The following is a 22258-nucleotide window of genomic DNA, read 5'->3' on the forward strand; positions in this document are numbered from 1 at the left end:
TTGGGTGAGTAAGTGATCTTTGAGAAGAGACTTGAATTTATAAACAGGTAGTGTTTCTTTTATATTTACAGGTAATGAATTCCAGATTTTAGGGCCTTTTATGTGCATTGAGTTTTTGCATAGTGTGAGATGGACACGAGGAACATCAAAGAGTGATCTGTGCCTTGTGTTATGGTCATGTGTTCTGTTGAGGTTGGCAAGGAGATGTTTGAGGGGAGGGTTAATATCAGAGTTAAGTGTTCTATGTATGTAATAGGTGCAGTAATAAGTATGGATGTTTTGTATGGTGAGTAGGTTTAGTGTATTGAATATTGGTGGAGTGTGCTGCCTGTAGTGAGAATTTACCATTCCCCCAACCAGCGAACCAGGTTGCTAAGAGTTGATGATGGGGGCCCCGTTGTTCAACTAGTGACCAGGTTCTAGCCAGTAAGATGGTTTTGGCAATCGCAGAGGTTGTGGGTACCACTTTCCTGTCTGCCCTTGTCATTCCCATTCTAGAGCTGGTTGAAGCACGGTCTGCTATCTCGTGGTTTCTATTTCTGCCTTGCTTACCGTGGAGTGCACTATACTTACTGTACATAGTGTACATATTGCTGTTCTGAATTAGTGAAGGATAATATAAGTAAACTTTTTTCTGTTTATTTTGCTCCCTTTACACCCGGGATAACAGGCCATTTGGAATCCCGGGTTGTAATACCCACAAGACATGGCTAATGTATTACCACTGGAATTAGTCCTGCAGGATATGGTTAGTAAATTCAAATTCAAATTCAATTCAAATTCAAAGTTTATTCTCTATAAGGATTACAATGCTGAGTTTACAGAAATTTGGTTATTGTTTGGTTTACATGTAGTAAAATTGTGATTACAGAGTGTACCACTAGAACGCTTAGACAACAATCATTACACCTCTGGAAAACTGAAGCCGTTCTCTTTGGCATGAAACATTAACTGAAAAGGGTAAATAATTTTAATGTCCAGTGTAATGGAGCCCATCACTTTAGTTTCCTCAGTAAGATATCTGGGAATCCCCTTTGACCCATGCATGTCAGGAGAATTGATAGGGAACAGTGTAGTAAAGAAAGCGAATACCAGACTGAAATTTCTCTATAGACAAGCAGTGTCTACCTACTGAGGCTCGCAGGACTCTTGTCTAGCCATTATACAATGTTATATGGCCTACGCTTGCTCTTCATGGTACTCTGCCTTGACAAAACAAACTGAAAGACTGCAAATCACCCAGAACAAAATGGTAGGAGTCGTCCTGGGGCTGGAACCAAGAGAACATGTAAGCCAGGATGAATTACAGTAATTGGATATGCCGAATGTTGAAGAGTAAAACATCTGAAGCTAAATCATGTTTATAAAATTGCTCAGTGTCCAGTATATCTTGCTGCCAATTTTGTCAGGGCTGGGAACCAAAACAATCATAACACTAGGTGGAGAGTGCAAAACTTTGTAGTAGCCACAGTAAGTGGCCAGGATTCAAATATCTTTTATTATGCAGTAATAAAAGAATTAGAACAGATTGCCAGCACATGTCATAGCATGAACCAGTTCAAGAAGAGTGCCAAAAGGTGTCTGATGAATGTAGCTACAGAAAGGGACGGGAATGATTTCTTTATTTTAGCTAGCACACGTGTAATTTTACCTTGTTCCTAGTAATGACCCTCGTTTTGTAGATAGTCTTAATGACCCTCGTGTAATAGATAGTATTAATAGTATGACAATGGGATGTTATCTCCTTTATAGAATAATAAGATATTATCACCTTTATATTATAATAAGGTAAAAGGACCCCAATGGAAATAAGTCCCCCTATCTGACTTTTTTGGGTTATCCTGGATGGTCCTTCACACATATGCTGCTATGTATGATAATCTATGTAACTGTATATGTGTATACCTGAATAAACTTACATTTAGTGTAGGTTGGTTTCGTGATGGGCGGAAGTCAGGGTTCAATACGACGTACACTGTCAGTGGCCCTATAAACAACAACAACAACAACAACTTGTGTTGTTGGTGGGTGAGTGTGATAAAGTGAACAATAAACAGTGTTTGTGGTGTCTAACACAGGTGAGTAACACCTGTGGTGTCTAACACAGGTGAGTAACACCTACCTTTATTACAATACAACATTCATGTGCTAGATGATACATAGAGAGAGTTTGACCCATGAAATATAGTGTATTAAGGCGCCAGACATGATCATATCTGTGTCTTGTTGACTGTGTTACCTGCTCAGGTGTTGACTGTGTTACCTGCTCAGGTGTTGACTGTCAGGTGTTAGCTGCTAAGGTGTAGACTGTAATGTGTTAGCTGCTAAGGTGTAGACTGTAATGTGTTAGGTGCTCAGGTGTTACTGTGTCAGGCATTAGCTGCTCAGGTGTTGACTGTGTTACCTGCTCAGGTGTTGACTGTGTTACCTGCTCAGGTGTTGACTGTGTTACCTGCTCAGGTGTTGACTGTGTTACCTGCTCAGGTGTTGACTGTGTTACCTGCTCAGGTGTTGACTGTGTTACCTGCTCAGGTGTTGACTGTGTTACCTGCTCAGGTGTTGACTGTGTTACCTGCTCAGGTGTTGACTGTGTTACCTGCTCAGGTGTTGACTGTGTTACCTGCTCAGGTGTTGACTGTTACCTGCTCAGGTGTTGACTGTCAGGTGTTAGCTGCTAAGGTGTAGACTGTAATGTGTTAGGTGCTCAGGTGTTACTGTGTCAGGCATTAGCTGCTCAGGTGTTGACTGTGTTACCTGCTCAGGTGTTGACTGTCAGGTGTTAGCTGCTAAGGTGTAGACTGTGATGTGTTAGGTGCTCAGGTGTTACTGTGTCAGGCATTAGCTGCTCAGGTGTTGACTGTGTTACCTGCTCAGGTGTTGACTGTCAGGTGTTAGCTGCTAAGGTGTAGACTGTGATGTGTTAGGTGCTCAGGTGTTACTGTGTCAGGCATTAGCTGCTCAGGTGTTGAGTGTCAGGTGATAGATGCCCAGGTGTTGAATGTGTGAGGTGTTAGTTGCTCATGCAGCAGCAGGTGTTAGGTGTTCAGGAAGCAGCAGATGTTAGATGCTCATGCAGTAGCAGGTGTTAGGGGCTCAGCAACAGCAAGTGTTAGGTTCTCGGGCAACAGCAGGTGTTAGGTGCTCAGGCAGTAGCAGGCTTTAGGTGCTAAGGCAGCAGCAAGTGTTAAGTGGTGAGGCAGCAGCAGGTGTTAGGGGGTGAGGTTGCAGCAGCAGGTGTTAGGTGGTGAGGCAGCAGCAGTGGGTGTTACATTGAGGCAGCAGCAGATGTTAGGTGATGAAGCAGCAGCAGCAGCAGGTGTTAGGTGGTGAGGGAGCAGCAGATCTTAGGTGAAGCAGCAGCAGGTGTTAGGTGGTGAGGCAACAGCAGCAGGTGTTAGGTGGTGAGGCAACAGCATTAGGTGTTAGGTGATGAGGCAACAGCAGCAGGTGTTAGGTGGTGAGGCAGCAGCAGGTGTTAGGTGCTCATGCAGCAGCAGGTGTTAGGTGATGAGGCAACAGCAGCAGGTGTTAGGTTGTGAGGCAGCAGCAGCAGCAGCAGGTGTTAGGTTGTGAGGCAGCAGCAGCAGGTGTTAGGTTGTGAGGCAGCAGGTGTTAGGTTGTGAGGCAGCAGCAGCAGGTGTTAGGTGGTGAGGCAGCAGCAGCAGGTGTTAGGTGGTGAGGCAGCAGCAGCAGCAGGTGTTAGGTGCTGAGGCGGCAGCAGCAGGTGTTAGGTGGTGAGGCAGCAGCAGCAGGTGTTAGGTGGTGAGGCAGCAGCAGCAGGTGTTAGGTGGTGAGGCAGCAGCAGCAGCAGGTGTTAGGTGGTCAGGCAGCAACAGGTTTAAGTTAGTAAGTTTTAAGGTTTATGTTACATAATAAACAATAAGTAACTCAACTGTGTGAAAAACTGTTAAGATTTTGTTTGGATTTTTAACCCTGGAGGGTTAGCCACCCAGGATAACCCAGGGTAGGGTGGGTTAGCCACCCAGGATAACCCAGGGTAGGGTGGGTTAGCCACCCAGGGTAGGGTGGGTTAGCCACCCAGGATAACCCAAGAAAGTCATTGTATCATCGAGGAACTGTTTCTTATTTACACTGTGGTCCTCAATGTTGTCCCCCAGGATGCAACCCACACTAGTCCACTAACACCCAGGTACCTACTTGCTAGGTGAACTGGACAACAGGTGTAAGTTTCCACCCCGCCGGGAACTGAACCCGGACTCTCAGAGTGTGAAGTGAGAACCTTGCTAGCCAGGTCATGGGAAGATAAATTAGGAATAGGGTTGACCTGTGACCTGGTGAGGGTAGAAACTTTAGGAGTGTTAACTTACACTAGGTGCCCTGTTCACCTAGCAAGCAGGTTGTGTTAATCTTCTGGTGTGGGTCACATCCTGGGTGTTAGTGGACTGGTGTGGGTCGCATCCTGGGACAAAATTGACCTAATTTGCCCAAAATGCTCTGCATAACAACCGTCTTTTTATATAGTAGTATGTCACTGATGTCAGCTATGATCTGTATACCTTGTACATGTACTTGTAGTAAATAAAGATTATTATTATTATTATTATTATTATTATTATTATTATTATTATTCTTTATTCAGTATATTTTCTTTAGCTCTTTCTAAACTGGTTTATATAAAGAATGTCTTTAACATGAGCAGACATCCCATTATTTTCCTTTAAGTCTATTCTTTAATTTGTTTTTACTTATGTTAATGTTAACACAAGGATTATTTTTTGTGCAAATTGTAATTTTTGAAATACTGTATTTGTAAAAATAATGCTTGATTTTTTTTTTGTACAGCAAATATCAGCCAGTGAACACTTGGTATTGTATTATGTCACTGACATTGTAAACAAAGATGTATTAAGTTGATGGCAGAGGTTAAATTAACCTAGGCTGGTTTTGTTAGCTAAGGTGGCCCTTGGCCTGGTAGGCAAAGCTCTTGCTTCACACACTGAGGGTCTGTGATTCGATTCCTGTCAAGAGTGGAAATATTGGGTGTGTTTCCATACACCTGTTGTCCCTGTTCACCCATCAGTAAAATGGGTACCTGGGTTAGTCGATGGGTGTGGGCCACATCCTGAAATGCTCTGCATAACAGGCGGGTTTCTACATAGAAGTATGTTATTGATGTCAGCTATGGTCTGTATACTTTGTACATATATACCTGTTGAAATAAAGGTATTTTTGTCATTATTATTATCGTTATTATTTTTTTTTTTTTTTGTTACCATTTGCACAAAAATAGTTATTTTTCTTAGAAGTTCTAAGTGTAATTTAGTCAATATTTTATACATTTTAATTCATACAATCAATATTCATCATGGAACATGTACAGTAGGGCCCCGCTCTACGGCATTTCACTTTACGGCATTCCGCTAATACGGTCATTTCAAATTATGACCTAAACTCTGTATACGGCTCCCCCCACCTGACTTTCTAATACTGTCACCACACCCCACCCTGTTTGTTTACATTCTCCATGAGCTCCGTAAGCACCACATCTCTTCATTGTGTCTGAAAACTCCAGAATTTCAAGTGTTTTTAAAAGTTATTTCATATTTTATATATACTCTGATAATTATGCTTATGTATAAATATAAATCTCCTACAAGACCAAGACCCACATGTTACTGAAGTCACAAACACAATGAGTAACTGCATGTTGCTACCAACAGTAACAAAACCTACAAGAGTTAGAGACTAGTGTTTCCCTACTAGACCACATCTGGACCAACACCATATCCCCTTTAAGATCAGGCATAATCACAGATAATACCACAGACCATTACCCTACCTTCCTCATAACAAACCTTTGGCAAATTACCCCTAGACACTACTAAAGTCACTTTCAGACTTCACAATGAGGCTGGTATCAATAACTTCACAGTAGCAGTGGCAAACATTGACTGGCACACTGAGCTAGAAATCTATACAGGTCCTCCATCAAAAATCTGGCATCATTGGGACCTGTAGTGTGCCGGATTGCTGAGTTTGCTGAATTAGAGTGGTTAGGTTAGAATACACTTAATAAAATTAACCAACTTCACTTACACAGTTCATTGTACATCGGCAAAAATCGAACATTTCCGCTATTTTGAGCTCAATTTCAAGGTACTTTTCGTCATGAAAACAATCAAAATCATGTCTATTTCTGTAATGTATCTTCTATTCTGTCAAATGAGTCCAAAAATATGAGAATACAACCATAAAAACCGTACGAAAATATACTGCAAAGAGACGGCTAATGGCTGAGACGTGAACTCCCTTATTTATCGTCTGTCTTTTTTATTTTTGTTGTATGTTAAGAAGCATCTTTCCATCATACATTGCCCAAGTTTCAATGAGATAGCCCGACAAACAACCGAGAAAAAAAAATATTTACCGAAAATCATATATGGCAAGCCCAAGCCAGATACTGGAAATAAGTCACTTTGTCTGACTTTTCTGGGTTATCCTAGGTTCTCTATACATACACTGCTATGTATGATAATCTATGTAACTGTATTTGTGTATACCTGAATAAACTTATTTACTTCTAGTTTGTCAACTGAGTACAAGAAACCGCCAATTCACTTATTTCAACTACTCAATAATATGGTCAGAAATTGGCAATTTGGCCGATTTCACACAAATTTCAACAGATGCCAATTTCAAAATAGGATCCAGAATAAACACTGCAAACATTCCTGGCACTAAAATAACATTTTCTCTGTTCATTAGTCACGGCTACAGGCCCCTCTTATGTTACTCTTGCTTACCATTTGGAATTTTTATTCACAAAAAATAGAAGATTTACTGATATGCAGACTACTACATTATTGTAATTTTATAAATAATGTCAATCCATTTTTGACTCCGTATTGGAATTTAGACTGGCAGGCGGACAGGTATTGTTTACTCTTGAGCTTCGCTAAAGAATAGAACATTTTCGCTACTGTGAGTGCAATTTCAAGGTACTTTTCATAATGAAAGTAATCAAAATCATATCTATTTCTGTAATATATCTTTCATTCTATCAAATGAGACCGAAAAAATGAGAATATAACCATAACAACCATACAAAAATATACCGCTAAGCGGCCGCTAATGGCTGAGAAGTGAACTCCGCTATTTATGGTCTGATTTCTTTCATTTTTGGTGTATGTTAAGAAGTATCTTTCCATCATACATTGCCGAAGTTTGAATAAGATAACCCAACAAACAACTGAGAAAATAATAATAATAATAATAATAATATCTTATTTACTACACGTACATGTACAAGGTATACAGGCCTAGCTGACATCAGTGACATACTACTGTATAGAAAGGCACTTGTTATGCTGAGTATTTCAAGAAAATTAGGTCAGTGTCCCAGGATAACACCCACACTAGTCGACTAACACCCAGGTACCTATTTACTGATGGGTAAACATAGACAACAGGTGTAAAGAAACACACCTAATGTTTCTACCCTGGCTGGGAATCGAATATTTACCAAAAATCATATATGGCTAACCCAAGCCAGGTACTAAAAATAAGCCATGTTGACTTTTTTGGGGTTATCCTAGGTTCTCTACATATATGCTGCTATGTGTGATAATCTTTAGAGAGAAAATAACTTTTTTGTTTCATGTTTATGGTGGAGTATGAGTGTATATCATAGTTAGCCCTGTGCTATACTCCGTTTTCTCTAATATAAGCCACCAAGACAAGGATAGGAGAATGGTATTTGTTTACCATATCCTCTTCGTAACTCTGTCGAACTGCTCGGTGTTATGCCAAATATTATTCATTCTGGAGTATTTAACATGTTTTATGTTATTTATATTGTCTCTTATGTCATATTAGATTAATTGTGATAGGCAAATAAGCTGTAGTGTGATATTAGCATAATAATAAAGCATATTCTCCTGCTTCATGAGACTGAGTTCATGACAACCGACAGTGGCTTCAAAGCCACCTTATCTTTAATGGATAATGTACTGTGTAGGCGCTTTACATAATGAGAAGCATTTCTTTTATTCATTGGAACCATGGCTAGGGCTAAAAGTAAGCAGGTTAAAACAATAAATGGAGAAAAAGAAATTGGAATGACTTATGCAGCAAGTAGCACCACCAAACAGTACCAGCAGGTTGGTGTGGCGACCCTGGAAATTTGAAATTATGCTAGCCAAAATTAGTGCTGAATAACTGAAGGAACCAAATAACTGATTGCCAGATTTGTGATGGCGGACCTGTACTTTCATTACACCATGACAAACAATTCTTTCACTAAAATCATGCCTACACCAGTGGAAGGAGACAACTGTGGCTGAGATGTATCTTTTCTTTGTCACAATAATGCTTATGCCACATGTGTATAAGTACAGTGTCAAAGCATATTAGTCAACATACCACCTGATTGCAACCCCAGGTTTCAGTGATATAATACGAGTGAATTGATTTGTGCTACTATTGTGTATACTACACTTTTCAGACAAAACCAAGTCTGACAGAAATGACAGGCTATACAAGGTTAGGAATGTGTTTGTGTATCTGAAACAGAAATTCAATATGTATTTTTATCCCTTCAGGATGCTTGTTACTGATGAGTCTTTGATTCTGTTCAAAGACTCATCAAAGAAGAGTGTCGTTCAAACAGTATATACCAAGAAAGAGGAAACGCTTTGGTACAGTAAGGCCCCGCTTTACGGCGTTTCGCCTTACGGCATTCCGCTAATGTGGCGATGTCAAATTATGTCCAAAATTTTCTTTACAAAATTTCAAGTGTTTTAAAGTTACTGCATATTTTATATGTACTCTGATAATTATACTTATGTATACCTGTACCTAAATATACTTACACACTGTGCTGGTGTGCAGGTACACATTAAAATCGCTAAGTCTCTCTCTACTCATGACGCCAATACTACGTAATAATAATCACTATTGGGCACACTAAATGTCTTATTTTACATCAATATAGACATTTTCATTAATCCATCTATGATATTTTCCTCAAAATTATATATGAAACCCATTACATAGCATATAAACATGATACATACAGTCAGAATAAAAACTAATGTAAATATGAGATTTGTTTACAAAGCAGCTGTGTAGGTAGTGTCGGGAGAATTATGTTTTCTCTAGTCAAACACTGCGGGGTAACTGTAGAAAAATATTCTTTTCGTATGCCTTTACTCTATGTATAGCAATTCACAACCCTTGTGGGTTTAGTGCTTTTTATAATAAATAATAATAATAATTATTATTATTATTTACATTAATAATAATATTATTATTACTAATAATAATAATATTATTATTATTAATATTATTATCTTCATTCACTAAAAATGGTGTGTTGCTGTTTGTTTATTCTGAATTAACTTGTACACAATGTAAGAGTATTTGTATTGTGAGGTAATTATTATTAAAATAAAAAAAATATTGGGGTAAATGTTTTACAAACTCTTACAAATGGACGTGAATGAACTAAAAGTAGACACATATTAATATGCATTTATTTTGCCTGACCAAGTGATCGCCCACTACCTGTTCAGTTTGTGTTTTTACATTGTCTCAACTCTGTATCTCATTCTCTCTCTCGTTCACTCTTTCATTAACTAGTTGGCTCTCATTGACAATGGCGTCTAAGGTTAGCTGTAGTAAAAAGAGAAGTCATAAGCCTCTTGCTTTAAGTGTCAAGTTAGAGGATGATGGTGTGCCATTCTGATTTTATTCAATAAACACCCTGCCACTCACCTCTCACACATTAATATTAATATTTTAAGGTAAGTAATAAGTGTACTCTGTGTGTATCTTACCTTTTATTGTGTTTCTAATGCCTATTTCTATTGCTAACTTAATATAAGTTAGTGTAAACTTGTTGTCTGGCATTTATTACATATTTTATATGTGCTCTGATAATAATACTTGTGGAGCTGTGTGGTGCCAGGTGGAGGGACAACATTACGTTTTCTCTGCTCAGCCATCAGAGAAAACGTGTATGAATCTGCGTTTGGCCAAGCCACTCCCTCACTCCGCTTTTGTTTACAATTTTCGGCATGAATTATTCATTACTTCTACCTTCGTTTATGATGGCATCTAAAGGTAGTTGTTAGAAATGATTAAATTCAGTGAACAAGGCATGTCGATGTTAATAATATGGCTCTGGGCCACAGTGTAGGTAGCCGGTAGGTGTAGCCCAGGCTACACCTACCGGCTACCTACACTGACTTTATACAAATAAATACTACTCATCTCTCTTCCTATTTTAAGACTACACATATTTTAAAGTAAATAATGAGTGTACTGTATGTGTATTTTACCTCTCTGGGATGTTTTAAATATTGTATATTAAGTATGAGACGGGGAGCGAGTGCTACCTACACCTGGGCTACCTACACCTGGGCTGCCTGCACCTGGGCTACCTGCACCTGGGCTACCTACACCTGGGCTACCTACACCTGGGCTACCTACACCTGGGCTGCCTGCACCTGGGCTACCTGCACCTGGGCTACCTACACCTGGGCTACCTACACCTGGGCTACCTACACCTGGGCTACCTGCACCTGGGCTACCTACACCTGGGCTACCTGCACCTGGGCTACCTACACCTGGGCTACCTACACCTGGGCTACCTACACCTGGGCTACCTACACCTGGGCTACCTACACCTGGGCTACCTACACCTGGGCTACCTACACCTGGGCTACCTACACCTGGGCTGCCTGCACCTGGGCTACCTGCACCTGGGCTACCTACACCTGGGCTACCTACACCTGGGCTACCTGCACCTGGGCTACCTGCACCTGGGCTACCTACACCTGGGCTACCTGCACCTGGGCTACCTACACCTGGGCTACCTACACCTGGGCTACCTACACCTGGGCTACCTACACCTGGGCTACCTACACCTGGGCTACCTACACCTGGGCTACCTACACCTGGGCTACCTACACCTGGGTTACCTACACCTGGGCTACCTGCACATGGGCTGCCTGCACCTGGGCTACCTACACCTGGGCTGCCTGCACCTGGGCTACCTACACCTGGGCTACCTGCACCTGGGCTACCTACACCTGGGCTACCTGCACCTGGGCTACCTACACCTGGGCTACCTACACCTGGGCTACCTGCACCTGGGCTACCTACACCTGGGCTACCTCCACCTGGGCTACCTGCACCTGGGCTACCTGCACCTGACTTCCTACAAATAAGTACTACTCACCTCTCTCCCTACATTAAGATTACAAATACTTTAAGATAAGTATTGAATTTACTGTGACTGTATTTTACTTTTTGTGTTTTTAATGCCTAGTTCTATTACTAACTTAATATAATTTAGTGTAAACTTGTTGTCTGGCATTTATATGCATTTATAAATGGAAAAAAATGGAGTTCTGCCTTCCGGCGATGTCTGCTTTCTGGTGACAGCCTGGAACCTAACCTGCTGTATAAGTGGGGCCCTACTGTATAAAGTTGTTTGTGCTTTGTGACTGCTACAGTGGTCTTATATTGGATATTATTGTGTACACTGGAAGTAATGCATTACAAAATACCAGGAAGTTATTGGGCATCTCTGGTGATGTGGTTAGAACAGTGATGGAGCCATATCTTGGTAAGGGGCATATATACTGATAACTGTTACACAAGCCCTTCACTCAGTGATTTTTTGTGAGTGAACATGACAGATGTGTGTGGCACAGTGCATGGAAATCGTAATGATATGCCTACTTTTCACTCTGGCACTCGTAGAGGTGAGGTGCAGGCGTTTGCTGCCAATGACAACATGGCATTTCAGTGGCATGACAAACGAGATGTCACACTGCTGTCATCAGTTCACCCTAACGAAATGACAAACACTGGCAGGCAGAATAGAGAGACCAATGAACCCATTCTAAAACCTGCAGCTGTGATGGGCTACACCCTCAATAGTAAGTAAGTAAGTAAGTAAGTTTATTCAGGTATACAGTTACATAGAATTATCATACATAGCAGCATATGTGTAGAGAACCTAGGATAACCCAAAAAAGTCAGACAAAGTGACTTATTTCCATTGGGGTCCTTGCAATGCATTCAGTGAACAACTGTGACATGCAGATTGGGTTTGCTGATTATGTTTGCATGAGTTTTAAGTGGTACATAAAACTCTTTCCATATTCTGGACATTTCCATGCTCAATGCTTATAATATGTATAGGATGAGGACCAGAAACAAGCCACCATATGGTGAATTTTGTTTGCCTGACATCAGACAAATAATTTACAGGTACCAAGGAACAACACCTTCATTAAAAAATTGCCCACTAAATTATCAACAACTACCTTCTCGGCTGAGGCCTGGTGATCACTTACTGATAAAACTCCCGGCTACTGTCTGAGGCCTGGTGATCACTTACTGATAAAACTCCCAGCTACTGTCTGAGGCCTGGTGATCACTTACTGATAAAACTCCCTGCTACTGTCTGAGGCCTGGTGATCACTTACTGATAAAACTCCCGGCTGCTGTCTGAGGCCTGGTGATCACTTACTGATAAAACTCCCAGCTACTGTCTGAGGCCTGGTGATCACTTACTGATAAAACTCCCTGCTACTGTCTGAGGCCTGGTGATCACTTACTGATAAAACTCCCTGCTACTGTCTGAGGCCTGGTGATCACTTACTGATAAAACTCCCGGCTGCTGTCTGAGGCCTGGTGATCACTTACTGATAAAACTCCCGGCTACTGTCTGAGGCCTGGTGATCACTTACTGATAAAACTCCCTGCTACTGTCTGAGGCCTGGTGATCACTTACTGATAAAACTCCCGGCTACTGTCTGAGGCCTGGTGATCACTTACTGATAAAACTCCCGGCTACTGTCTGAGGCCTGGTGATCACTTACTGATAAAACTCCCAGCTACTGTCTGAGGCCTGGTGATCACTTCCTGATAAAACTCCCGGCTACTGTCTGAGGCCTGGTGATCACTTACTGATAAAACTCCCTGCTACTGTCTGAGGCCTGGTGATCACTTCCTGATAAAACTCCCTGCTACTGTCTGAGGCCTGGTGATCACTTACTGATAAAACTCCCAGCTACTGTCTGAGGCCTGGTGATCACTTACTGATAAAACTCCCTGCTACTGTCTGAGGCCTGGTGATCACTTACTGATAAAACTCCCGGCTACTGTCTGAGGCCTGGTGATCACTTACTGATAAAACTCCCGGCTACTGTCTGAGGCCTGGTGATCACTTACTGATAAAACTCCCTGCTACTGTCTGAGGCCTGGTGATCACTTACTGATAAAACTCCCGGCTACTGTCTGAGGCCTGGTGATCACTTACTGATAAAACTCCCGGCTACTGTCTGAGGCCTGGTGATCACTTACTGATAAAACTCCCAGCTACTGTCTGAGGCCTGGTGATCACTTCCTGATAAAACTCCCGGCTACTGTCTGAGGCCTGGTGATCACTTACTGATAAAACTCCCTGCTACTGTCTGAGGCCTGGTGATCACTTCCTGATAAAACTCCCTGCTACTGTCTGAGGCCTGGTGATCACTTACTGATAAAACTCCCGGCTACTGTCTGAGGCCTGGTGATCACTTACTGATAAAACTCCCTGCTACTGTCTGAGGCCTGGTGATCACTTACTGATAAAACTCCCGGCTACTCTCTGAGGCCTGGTGATCACTTACTGATAAAACTCCCGGCTACTGTATGAGGCCTGGTGATCACTTACTGATAAAACTCCGTGCTACTGTCTGAGGCCTGGTGATCACTTACTGATAAAACTCCCGGCTACTGTCTGAGGCCTGGTGATCACTTACTGATAAAACTCCCAGCTACTGTCTGAGGCCTGGTGATCACTTACTGATAAAACTCCCGGCTACTGTCTGACGCCTGGTGATCACTTACTGATAAAACTCCCAGCTACTGTCTGAGGCCTGGTGATCACTTACTGATAAAACTCCCGGCTACTGTCTGAGGCCTGGTGATCACTTACTGATAAAACTCCCGGCTACTGTCTGAGGCCTGGTGATCACTTCCTGATAAAACTCCCTGCTACTGTCTGAGGCCTGGTGATCACTTACTGATAAAACTCCCGGCTACTGTCTGAGGCCTGGTGATCACTTACTGATAAAACTCCCTGCTACTGTCTGAGGCCTGGTGATCACTTACTGATAAAACTCCCGGCTACTATCTGAGGCCTGGTGATAACTTACTGATAAAACTCCCGGCTACTGTCTGAGGCCTGGTGATCACTTACTGATAAAACTCCCTGCTACTGTCTGAGGCCTGGTGATCACTTACTGATAAAACTCCCGGCTACTGTCGGAGGCCTGGTGATCACTTACTGATAAAACTCCCTGCTACTGTCTGAGGCCTGGTGATCACTTACTGATAAAACTCCCTGCTACTGTCTGAGGCCTGGTGATCACTTACTGATAAAACTCCCGGCTACTGTCTGAGGCCTGGTGATCACTTACTGATAAAACTCCCGGCTACTGTCTGAGGCCTGGTGATCACTTACTGATAAAACTCCCTGCTACTGTCTGAGGCCTGGTGATCACTTACTGATAAAACTCCCGGCTACTGTCTGAGGCCTGGTGATCACTTACTGATAAAACTCCCGGCTACTGTCTGAAGCCTGGTGATCACTTACTGATAAAACTCCCAGCTACTGTCTGAGGCCTGGTGATCACTTCCTGATAAAACTCCCGGCTACTGTCTGAGGCCTGGTGATCACTTACTGATAAAACTCCCTGCTACTGTCTGAGGCCTGGTGATCACTTCCTGATAAAACTCCCTGCTACTGTCTGAGGCCTGGTGATCACTTACTGATAAAACTCCCGGCTACTGTCTGAGGCCTGGTGATCACTTCCTGATAAAACTCCCTGCTACTGTCTGAGGCCTGGTGATCACTTACTGATAAAACTCCCGGCTACTGTCTGAGGCCTGGTGATCACTTACTGATAAAACTCCCGGCTACTGTCTGAGGCCTGGTGATCACTTACTGATAAAACTCCCGGCTACTGTCTGAGGCCTGGTGATCACTTACTGATAAAACTCCCAGCTACTGTCTGAGGCCTGGTGATCACTTCCTGATAAAACTCCCGGCTACTGTCTGAGGACCTGGTGATCACTTACTGATAAAACTCCCTGCTACTGTCTGAGGCCTGGTGATCACTTCCTGATAAAACTCCCTGCTACTGTCTGAGGCCTGGTGATCACTTACTAATAAAACTCCCGGCTACTGTCTGAGGCCTGGTGATCACTTACTGATAAAACTCCCTGCTACTGTCTGAGGCCTGGTGATCACTTACTGATAAAACTCCCGGCTACTGTCTGAGGCCTGGTGATCACTTTCTGATAAAACTCCCGGCTACTGTCTGAGGCCTGGTGATCACTTACTGATAAAACTCCCTGCTACTGTCTGAGGCCTGGTGATCACTTACTGATAAAACTCCCGGCTACTGTCTGAGGCCTGGTGATCACTTACTGATAAAACTCCCTGCTACTGTCTGAGGCCTGGTGATCACTTACTGATAAAACTCCCTGCTACTGTCTGAGGCCTGGTGATCACTTACTGATAAAACTCCCGGCTACTGTCTGAGGCCTGGTGATCACTTACTGATAAAACTCCCGGCTACTGTCTGAGGCCTGGTGATCACTTACTGATAAAACTCCCGGCTTCTGTCTGAGGCCTGGTGATCACTTACTGATAAAACTCCCGGCTACTGTCTGAGGGCTGGTGATCACTTACTGATAAAACTCCCAGCTACTGTCTGAGGCCTGGTGATCACTTACTGATAAAACTCCCGGCTACTGTCTGACGCCTGGTGATCACTTACTGATAAAACTCCCAGCTACTGTCTGAGGCCTGGTGATCACTTACTGATAAAACTCCCGGCTACTGTCTGAGGCCTGGTGATCACTTACTGATAAAACTCCCAGCTACTGTCTGAGGCCTGGTGATCACTTCCTGATAAAACTCCCTGCTACTGTCTGAGGCCTGGTGATCACTTACTGATAAAACTCCCGGCTACTGTCTGAGGCCTGGTGATCACTTACTGATAAAACTCCCTGCTACTGTCTGAGGCCTGGTGATCACTTACAGATAAAACTCCCGGCTACTGTCTGAGGCCTGGTGATCACTTACTGATAAAACTCCCGGCTACTGTCTGAGGCCTGGTGATCACTTACTGATAAAACTCCCTGCTACTGTCTGAGGCCTGGTGATCACTTACTGATAAAACTCCCGGCTACTGTCTGAGGCCTGGTGATCACTTACTGATAAAACTCCCGGCTACTGTCTGAGGCCTGGTGATCACTTACTGATAAAACTCCCTGCTACTGTCTGAGGCCTGGTGATCACTTACTGATAAAACTCCCGGCTACTGTCTGAGGCCTGGTGATCACTTACTGATAAAACTCCCGGCTACTGTCTGAGGCCTGGTGATCACTTACTGATAAAACTCCCTGCTACTGTCTGAGGCCTGGTGATCACTTCCTGATAAAACTCCCGGCTACTGTCTGAGGCCTGGTGATCACTTACTGATAAAACTCCCTGCTACTGTCTGAGGCCTGGTGATCACTTACTGATAAAACTCCCTGCTACTGTCTGAGGCCTGGTGATCACTTACTGATAAAACTCCCGGCTACTGTCTGAGGCCTGGTGATCACTTACTGATAAAACTCCCTGCTACTGTCTGAGGCCTGGTGATCACTTACTGATAAAACTCCCGGCTACTGTCTGAGGCCTGGTGATCACTTACTGATAAAACTCCCGGCTACTGTCTGAGGCCTGGTGATCACTTACTGATAAAACTCCCTGCTACTGTCTGAGGCCTGGTGATCACTTACTGATAAAACTCCCGGCTACTGTCTGAGGCCTGGTGATCACTTACTGATAAAACTCCCGGCTACTGTCTGAGGCCTGGTGATCACTTACTGATAAAACTCCCGGCTACTGTCTGAGGCCTGGTGATCACTTACTGATAAAACTCCCGGCTTCTGTCTGAGGCCTGGTGATCACTTACTGATAAAACTCCCGGCTACTGCTGACTGTCTGATAAAACTCCCTGCTACTGTCTGGCCTGGTGATCACTTACTGATAAAACTCCCGGCTACTGTCTGAGGCCTGGTGATCACTTACTGATAAAACTCCCGGCTACTGTCTGAGGCCTGGTGATCACTTACTGATAAAACTCCCGCTACTGCTACTGTCTGAGGCCTGGTGATCACTTACTGATAAAACTCCCGGCTACTGTCTGAGGCCTGGTGATCACTTACTGATAAAACTCCCTGCTACTGTCTGAGGCCTGGTGATCACTTACTGATAAAAAACTCCCTGGCTACTGTCTGAGGCCTGGTGATCACTTACTGATAAAACTCCCGGCTACTGTCTGAGGCCTGGTGATCACTTACTGATAAAACTCCCTGCTACTGTCTGAGGCCTGGTGATCACTTACTGATAAAACTCCCGGCTACTGTCTGAGGCCTGGTGATCACTTACTGATAAAACTCCCGGCTACTGTCTGAGGCCTGGTGATCACTTACTGATAAAACTCCCTGCTACTGTCTGAGGCCTGGTGATCACTTACTGATAAAACTCCCGGCTACTGTCTGAGGCCTGGTGATCACTTACTGATAAAACTCCCGGCTACTGTCTGAGGCCTGGTGATCACTTACTGATAAAACTCCCGGCTACTGTCTGAGGCCTGGTGATCACTTACTGATAAAACTCCCGGCTACTGTCTGAGGCCTGGTGATCACTTACTGATAAAACTCCCTGCTACTGTCTGAGGCCTGGTGATCACTTACTGATAAAACTCCCTGCTACTGTCTGAGGCCTGGTGATCACTTACTGATAAAACTCCCGGCTACTGTCTGAGGCCTGGTGATCACTTACTGATAAAACTCCCTGCTACTGTCTGAGGCCTGGTGATCACTTACTGATAAAACTCCCGGCTACTGTCTGAGGCCTGGTGATCACTTACTGATAAAACTCCCGGCTACTGTCTGAGGCCTGGTGATCACTTACTGATAAAACTCCCTGCTACTGTCTGAGGCCTGGTGATCACTTACTGATAAAACTCCCGGCTACTGTCTGAGGCCTGGTGATCACTTACTGATAAAAAACTCCCTGGCTACTGTCTGAGGCCTGGTGATCACTTCCTGATAAAACTCCCTGCTACTGTCTGAGGCCTGGTGATCACTTACTGATAAAACTCCCGGCTACTGTCTGAGGCCTGGTGATCACTTACTGATAAAACTCCCTGCTACTGTCTGAGGCCTGGTGATCACTTACTGATAAAACTCCCTGCTACTGTCTGAGGCCTGGTGATCACTTACTGATAAAACTCCCGGCTACTGTCTGAGGCCTGGTGATCACTTACTGATAAAAACTGTCTGAGGCCTGGTGATCACCTGATAAAACTCCCGGCTACTGTCTGAGGCCTGGTGATCACTTACTGATAAAACTCCCGGCTACTGTCTGAGGCCTGGTGATCACTTACTGATAAAACTCCCGGCTACTGTCTGAGGCCTGGTGATCACTTACTGATAAAACTCCCGGCTACTGTCTGAGGCCTGGTGATCACTTACTGATAAAACTCCCGGCTACTGTCTGAGGCCTGGTGATCACTTACTGATAAAACTCCCTGCTACTGTCTGAGGCCTGGTGATCACTTACTGATAAAACTCCCGGCTACTGTCTGAGGCCTGGTGATCACTTACTGATAAAACTCCCGGCTACTGTCTGAGGCCTGGTGATCACTTACTGATAAAACTCCCTGCTACTGTCTGAGGCCTGGTGATCACTTACTGATAAAACTCCCGGCTACTGTCTGAGGCCTGGTGATCACTTACTGATAAAACTCCCTGCTACTGTCTGAGGCCTGGTGATCACTTACTGATAAAACTCCCGGCTACTGTCTGAGGCCTGGTGATCACTTACTGATAAAACTCCCGGCTACTGTCTGAGGCCTGGTGATCACTTACTGATAAAACTCCCTGCTACTGTCTGAGGCCTGGTGATCACTTACTGATAAAACTCCCGGCTACTGTCTGAGGCCTGGTGATCACTTACTGATAAAACTCCCGGCTACTGTCTGAGGCCTGGTGATCACTTACTGATAAAACTCCCGGCTACTGTCTGAGGCCTGGTGATCACTTACTGATAAAACTCCCGGCTACTGTCTGAGGCCTGGTGATCACTTACTGATAAAACTCCCTGATGCTACTGTCTGAGGCCTGGTGATCACTTACTGATAAAACTCCCGTGCTACTGTCTGAGGCCTGGTGATCACTTACTGATAAAACTCCCGGCTACTGTCTGAGGCCTGGTGATCACTTACTGATAAAACTCCCGGCTACTGTCTGAGGCCTGGTGATCACTTACTGATAAAACTCCCGGCTACTGTCTGAGGCCTGGTGATCACTTACTGATAAAACTCCCGGCTACTGTCTGAGGCCTGGTGATCACTTACTGATAAAACTCCCGGCTACTGTCTGAGGCCTGGTGATCACTTACTGATAAAACTCCCTCCTACTGTCTGAGGCCTGGTGATCACTTACTGATAAAACTCCCGGTTACTGTCTGAGGCCTGGTGATCACTTACTGATAAAACTCCCTGGCTACTGTCTGAGGCCTGGTGATCACTTACTGATAAAACTCCCTGCTACTGTCTGAGGCCTGGTGATCACTTACTGATAAAACTCCCGGCTACTGTCTGAGGCCTGGTGATCACTTACTGATAAAACTCCCGGCTACTGTCTGAGGCCTGGTGATCACTTACTGATAAAACTCCCTGCTACTGTCTGAGGCCTGGTGATCACTTACTGATAAAACTCCCGGCTACTGTCTGATGCCTGGTGATCACTTACTGATAAACTCCCGGCTACTGTCTGAGGCCTGGTGATCACTTACTGATCCCAGCTACTGTCTGAAACTCCCTCCCGGCTACTGTCTGAGGCCTGGTGATCACTTACTGATAAAACTCCCGGCTACTGTCTGAGGCCTGGTGATCACTTACTGATAAAACTCCCGGCTACTGTCTGAGGCCTGGTGATCACTTACTGATAAAACTCCCGGCTACTGTCTGAGGCCTGGTGATCACTTACTGATAAAACTCCCGGCTACTGTCTGAGGCCTGGTGATCACTTACTGATAAAACTCCCGGCTACTGTCTGAGGCCTGGTGATCACTTACTGATAAAACTCCCGGCTACTGTCTGAGGCCTGGTGATCACTTACTGATAAAACTCCCGGCTACTGTCTGAGGCCTGGTGATCACTTCCTGATAAAACTCCCGGCTACTGTCTGAGGCCTGGTGATCACTTACTGATAAAACTCCCTGCTACTGTCTGAGGCCTGGTGATCACTTACTGATAAAACTCCCTGGCTACTGTCTGAGGCCTGGTGATCACTTACTGATAAAACTCCCGGCTACTGTCTGAGGCCTGGTGACCACTTACTGATAAAACTCCCGGCTACTGTCTGAGGCCTGGTGATCACTTATTGATAAAACTCCCGGCTACTGTCTGAGGCCTGGTGATCACTTACTGATAAAACTCCCGGCTACTGTCTGAGGCCTGATGATCACTTACTGATAAAACTCCCGGCTACTGTCTGAGGCCTGGTGATCACTTACTGATAAAACCCCCCGCTACTGTCTGAGGCCTGGTGATCACTTACTGATAAAACTCCCGGCTACTGTCTGAGGCCTGGTGATCACTTACTGATAAAACTCCCGGCTACTGTCTGAGGCCTGGTGATCACTTACTGATAAAACTCCCGGCTACTGTCTGAGGCCTGGTGATCACTTACTGATAAAACTCCCGGCTACTGTCTGAGGCCTGGTGATCACTTACTGATAAAACTCCCTGCTACTGTCTGAGGCCTGGTGATCACTTACTGATAAAACTCCCGGCTACTGTCTGAGGCCTGGTGATCACTTACTGATAAAACTCCCGGCTACTGTCTGAGGCCTGGTGATCACTTACTGATAAAACTCCCGGCTACTGCTACTGTCTGAGGCCTGGTGATCACTTACTGATAAAACTCCCGGCTACTGTCTGAGGCCTGGTGATCACTTACTGATAAAACTCCCGGCTACTGTCTGAGGCCTGGTGATCACTTACTGATAAAACTCCCTGCTACTGTCTGAGGCCTGGTGATCACTTACTGATAAAACTCCCGGCTACTGTCTGAGGCCTGGTGATCACTTACTGATAAAACTCCCGGCTACTGTCTGAGGCCTGGTGATCACTTACTGATAAAACTCCCTGCTACTGTCTGAGGCCTGGTGATCACTTACTGATAAAACTCCCGGCTACTGTCTGAGGCCTGGTGATCACTTACTGATAAAACTCCCTCCCCGCTACTGTGAGAGGCCTGGTGATCACTTACTGATAAAACTCCCTGCTACTGTCTGAGGCCTGGTGATCACTTACTGATAAAACTCCCGGCTACTGTCTGAGGCCTGGTGATCACTTACTGATAAAACTCCCGGCTACTGTCTGAGGCCTGGTGATCACTTACTGATAAAACTCCCGGCTACTGTCTGAGGCCTGGTGATCACTTACTGATAAAACTCCCGGCTACTGTCTGAGGCCTGGTGATCACTTACTGATAAAACTCCCGGCTACTGTCTGAGGCCTGGTGATCACTTACTGATAAAACTCCCTGCTACTGTCTGAGGCCTGGTGATCACTTACTGATAAAACTCCCGGCTACTGTCTGAGGCCTGGTGATCACTTACTGATAAAACTCCCGGCTACTGTCTGAGGCCTGGTGATCACTTACTGATAAAACTCCCGGCTACTGTCTGAGGCCTGGTGATCACTTACTGATAAAACTCCCGGCTACTGTCTGAGGCCTGGTGATCACTTAATGATAAAACTCCCGGCTACTGTCTGAGGCCTGGTGATCACTTACTGATAAAACTCCCGGCTACTGTCTGAGGCCTGGTGATCACTTACTGATAAAACTCCCGGCTACTGTCTGAGGCCTGGTGATCACTTACTGATAAAACTCCCGGCTACTGTCTGAGGCCTGGTGATCACTTACTGATAAAACTCCCGGCTACTGTCTGAGGCCTGGTGATCACTTACTGATAAAACTCCCGGCTACTGTCTGAGGCCTGGTGATCACTTACTGATAAAACTCCCGGCTACTGTCTGAGGCCTGGTGATCACTTACTGATAAAACTCCCGGCTACTGTCTGAGGCCTGGTGATCACTTACTGATAAAACTCCCGGCTACTGTCTGAGGCCTGGTGATCACTTACTGATAAAACTCC

The 22258-nt window shown here is 44.5% G+C and overlaps 1 pseudogene; it reads left to right on the forward strand.

Moving 5' to 3' along the window:
• The first annotated feature begins 1995 nt into the window (after nucleotides 1-1995).
• The window catches only part of LOC128700887 (zinc finger protein 84-like), a 299564-nt pseudogene continuing 279301 nt past the window's right edge, over nucleotides 1996-22258 (forward strand).

The sequence above is a fragment of the Cherax quadricarinatus genome, chromosome 94 (assembly GCF_038502225.1).
Source record: "Cherax quadricarinatus isolate ZL_2023a chromosome 94, ASM3850222v1, whole genome shotgun sequence".
Classification (NCBI taxonomy): Eukaryota; Metazoa; Arthropoda; class Malacostraca; order Decapoda; family Parastacidae; genus Cherax; species Cherax quadricarinatus.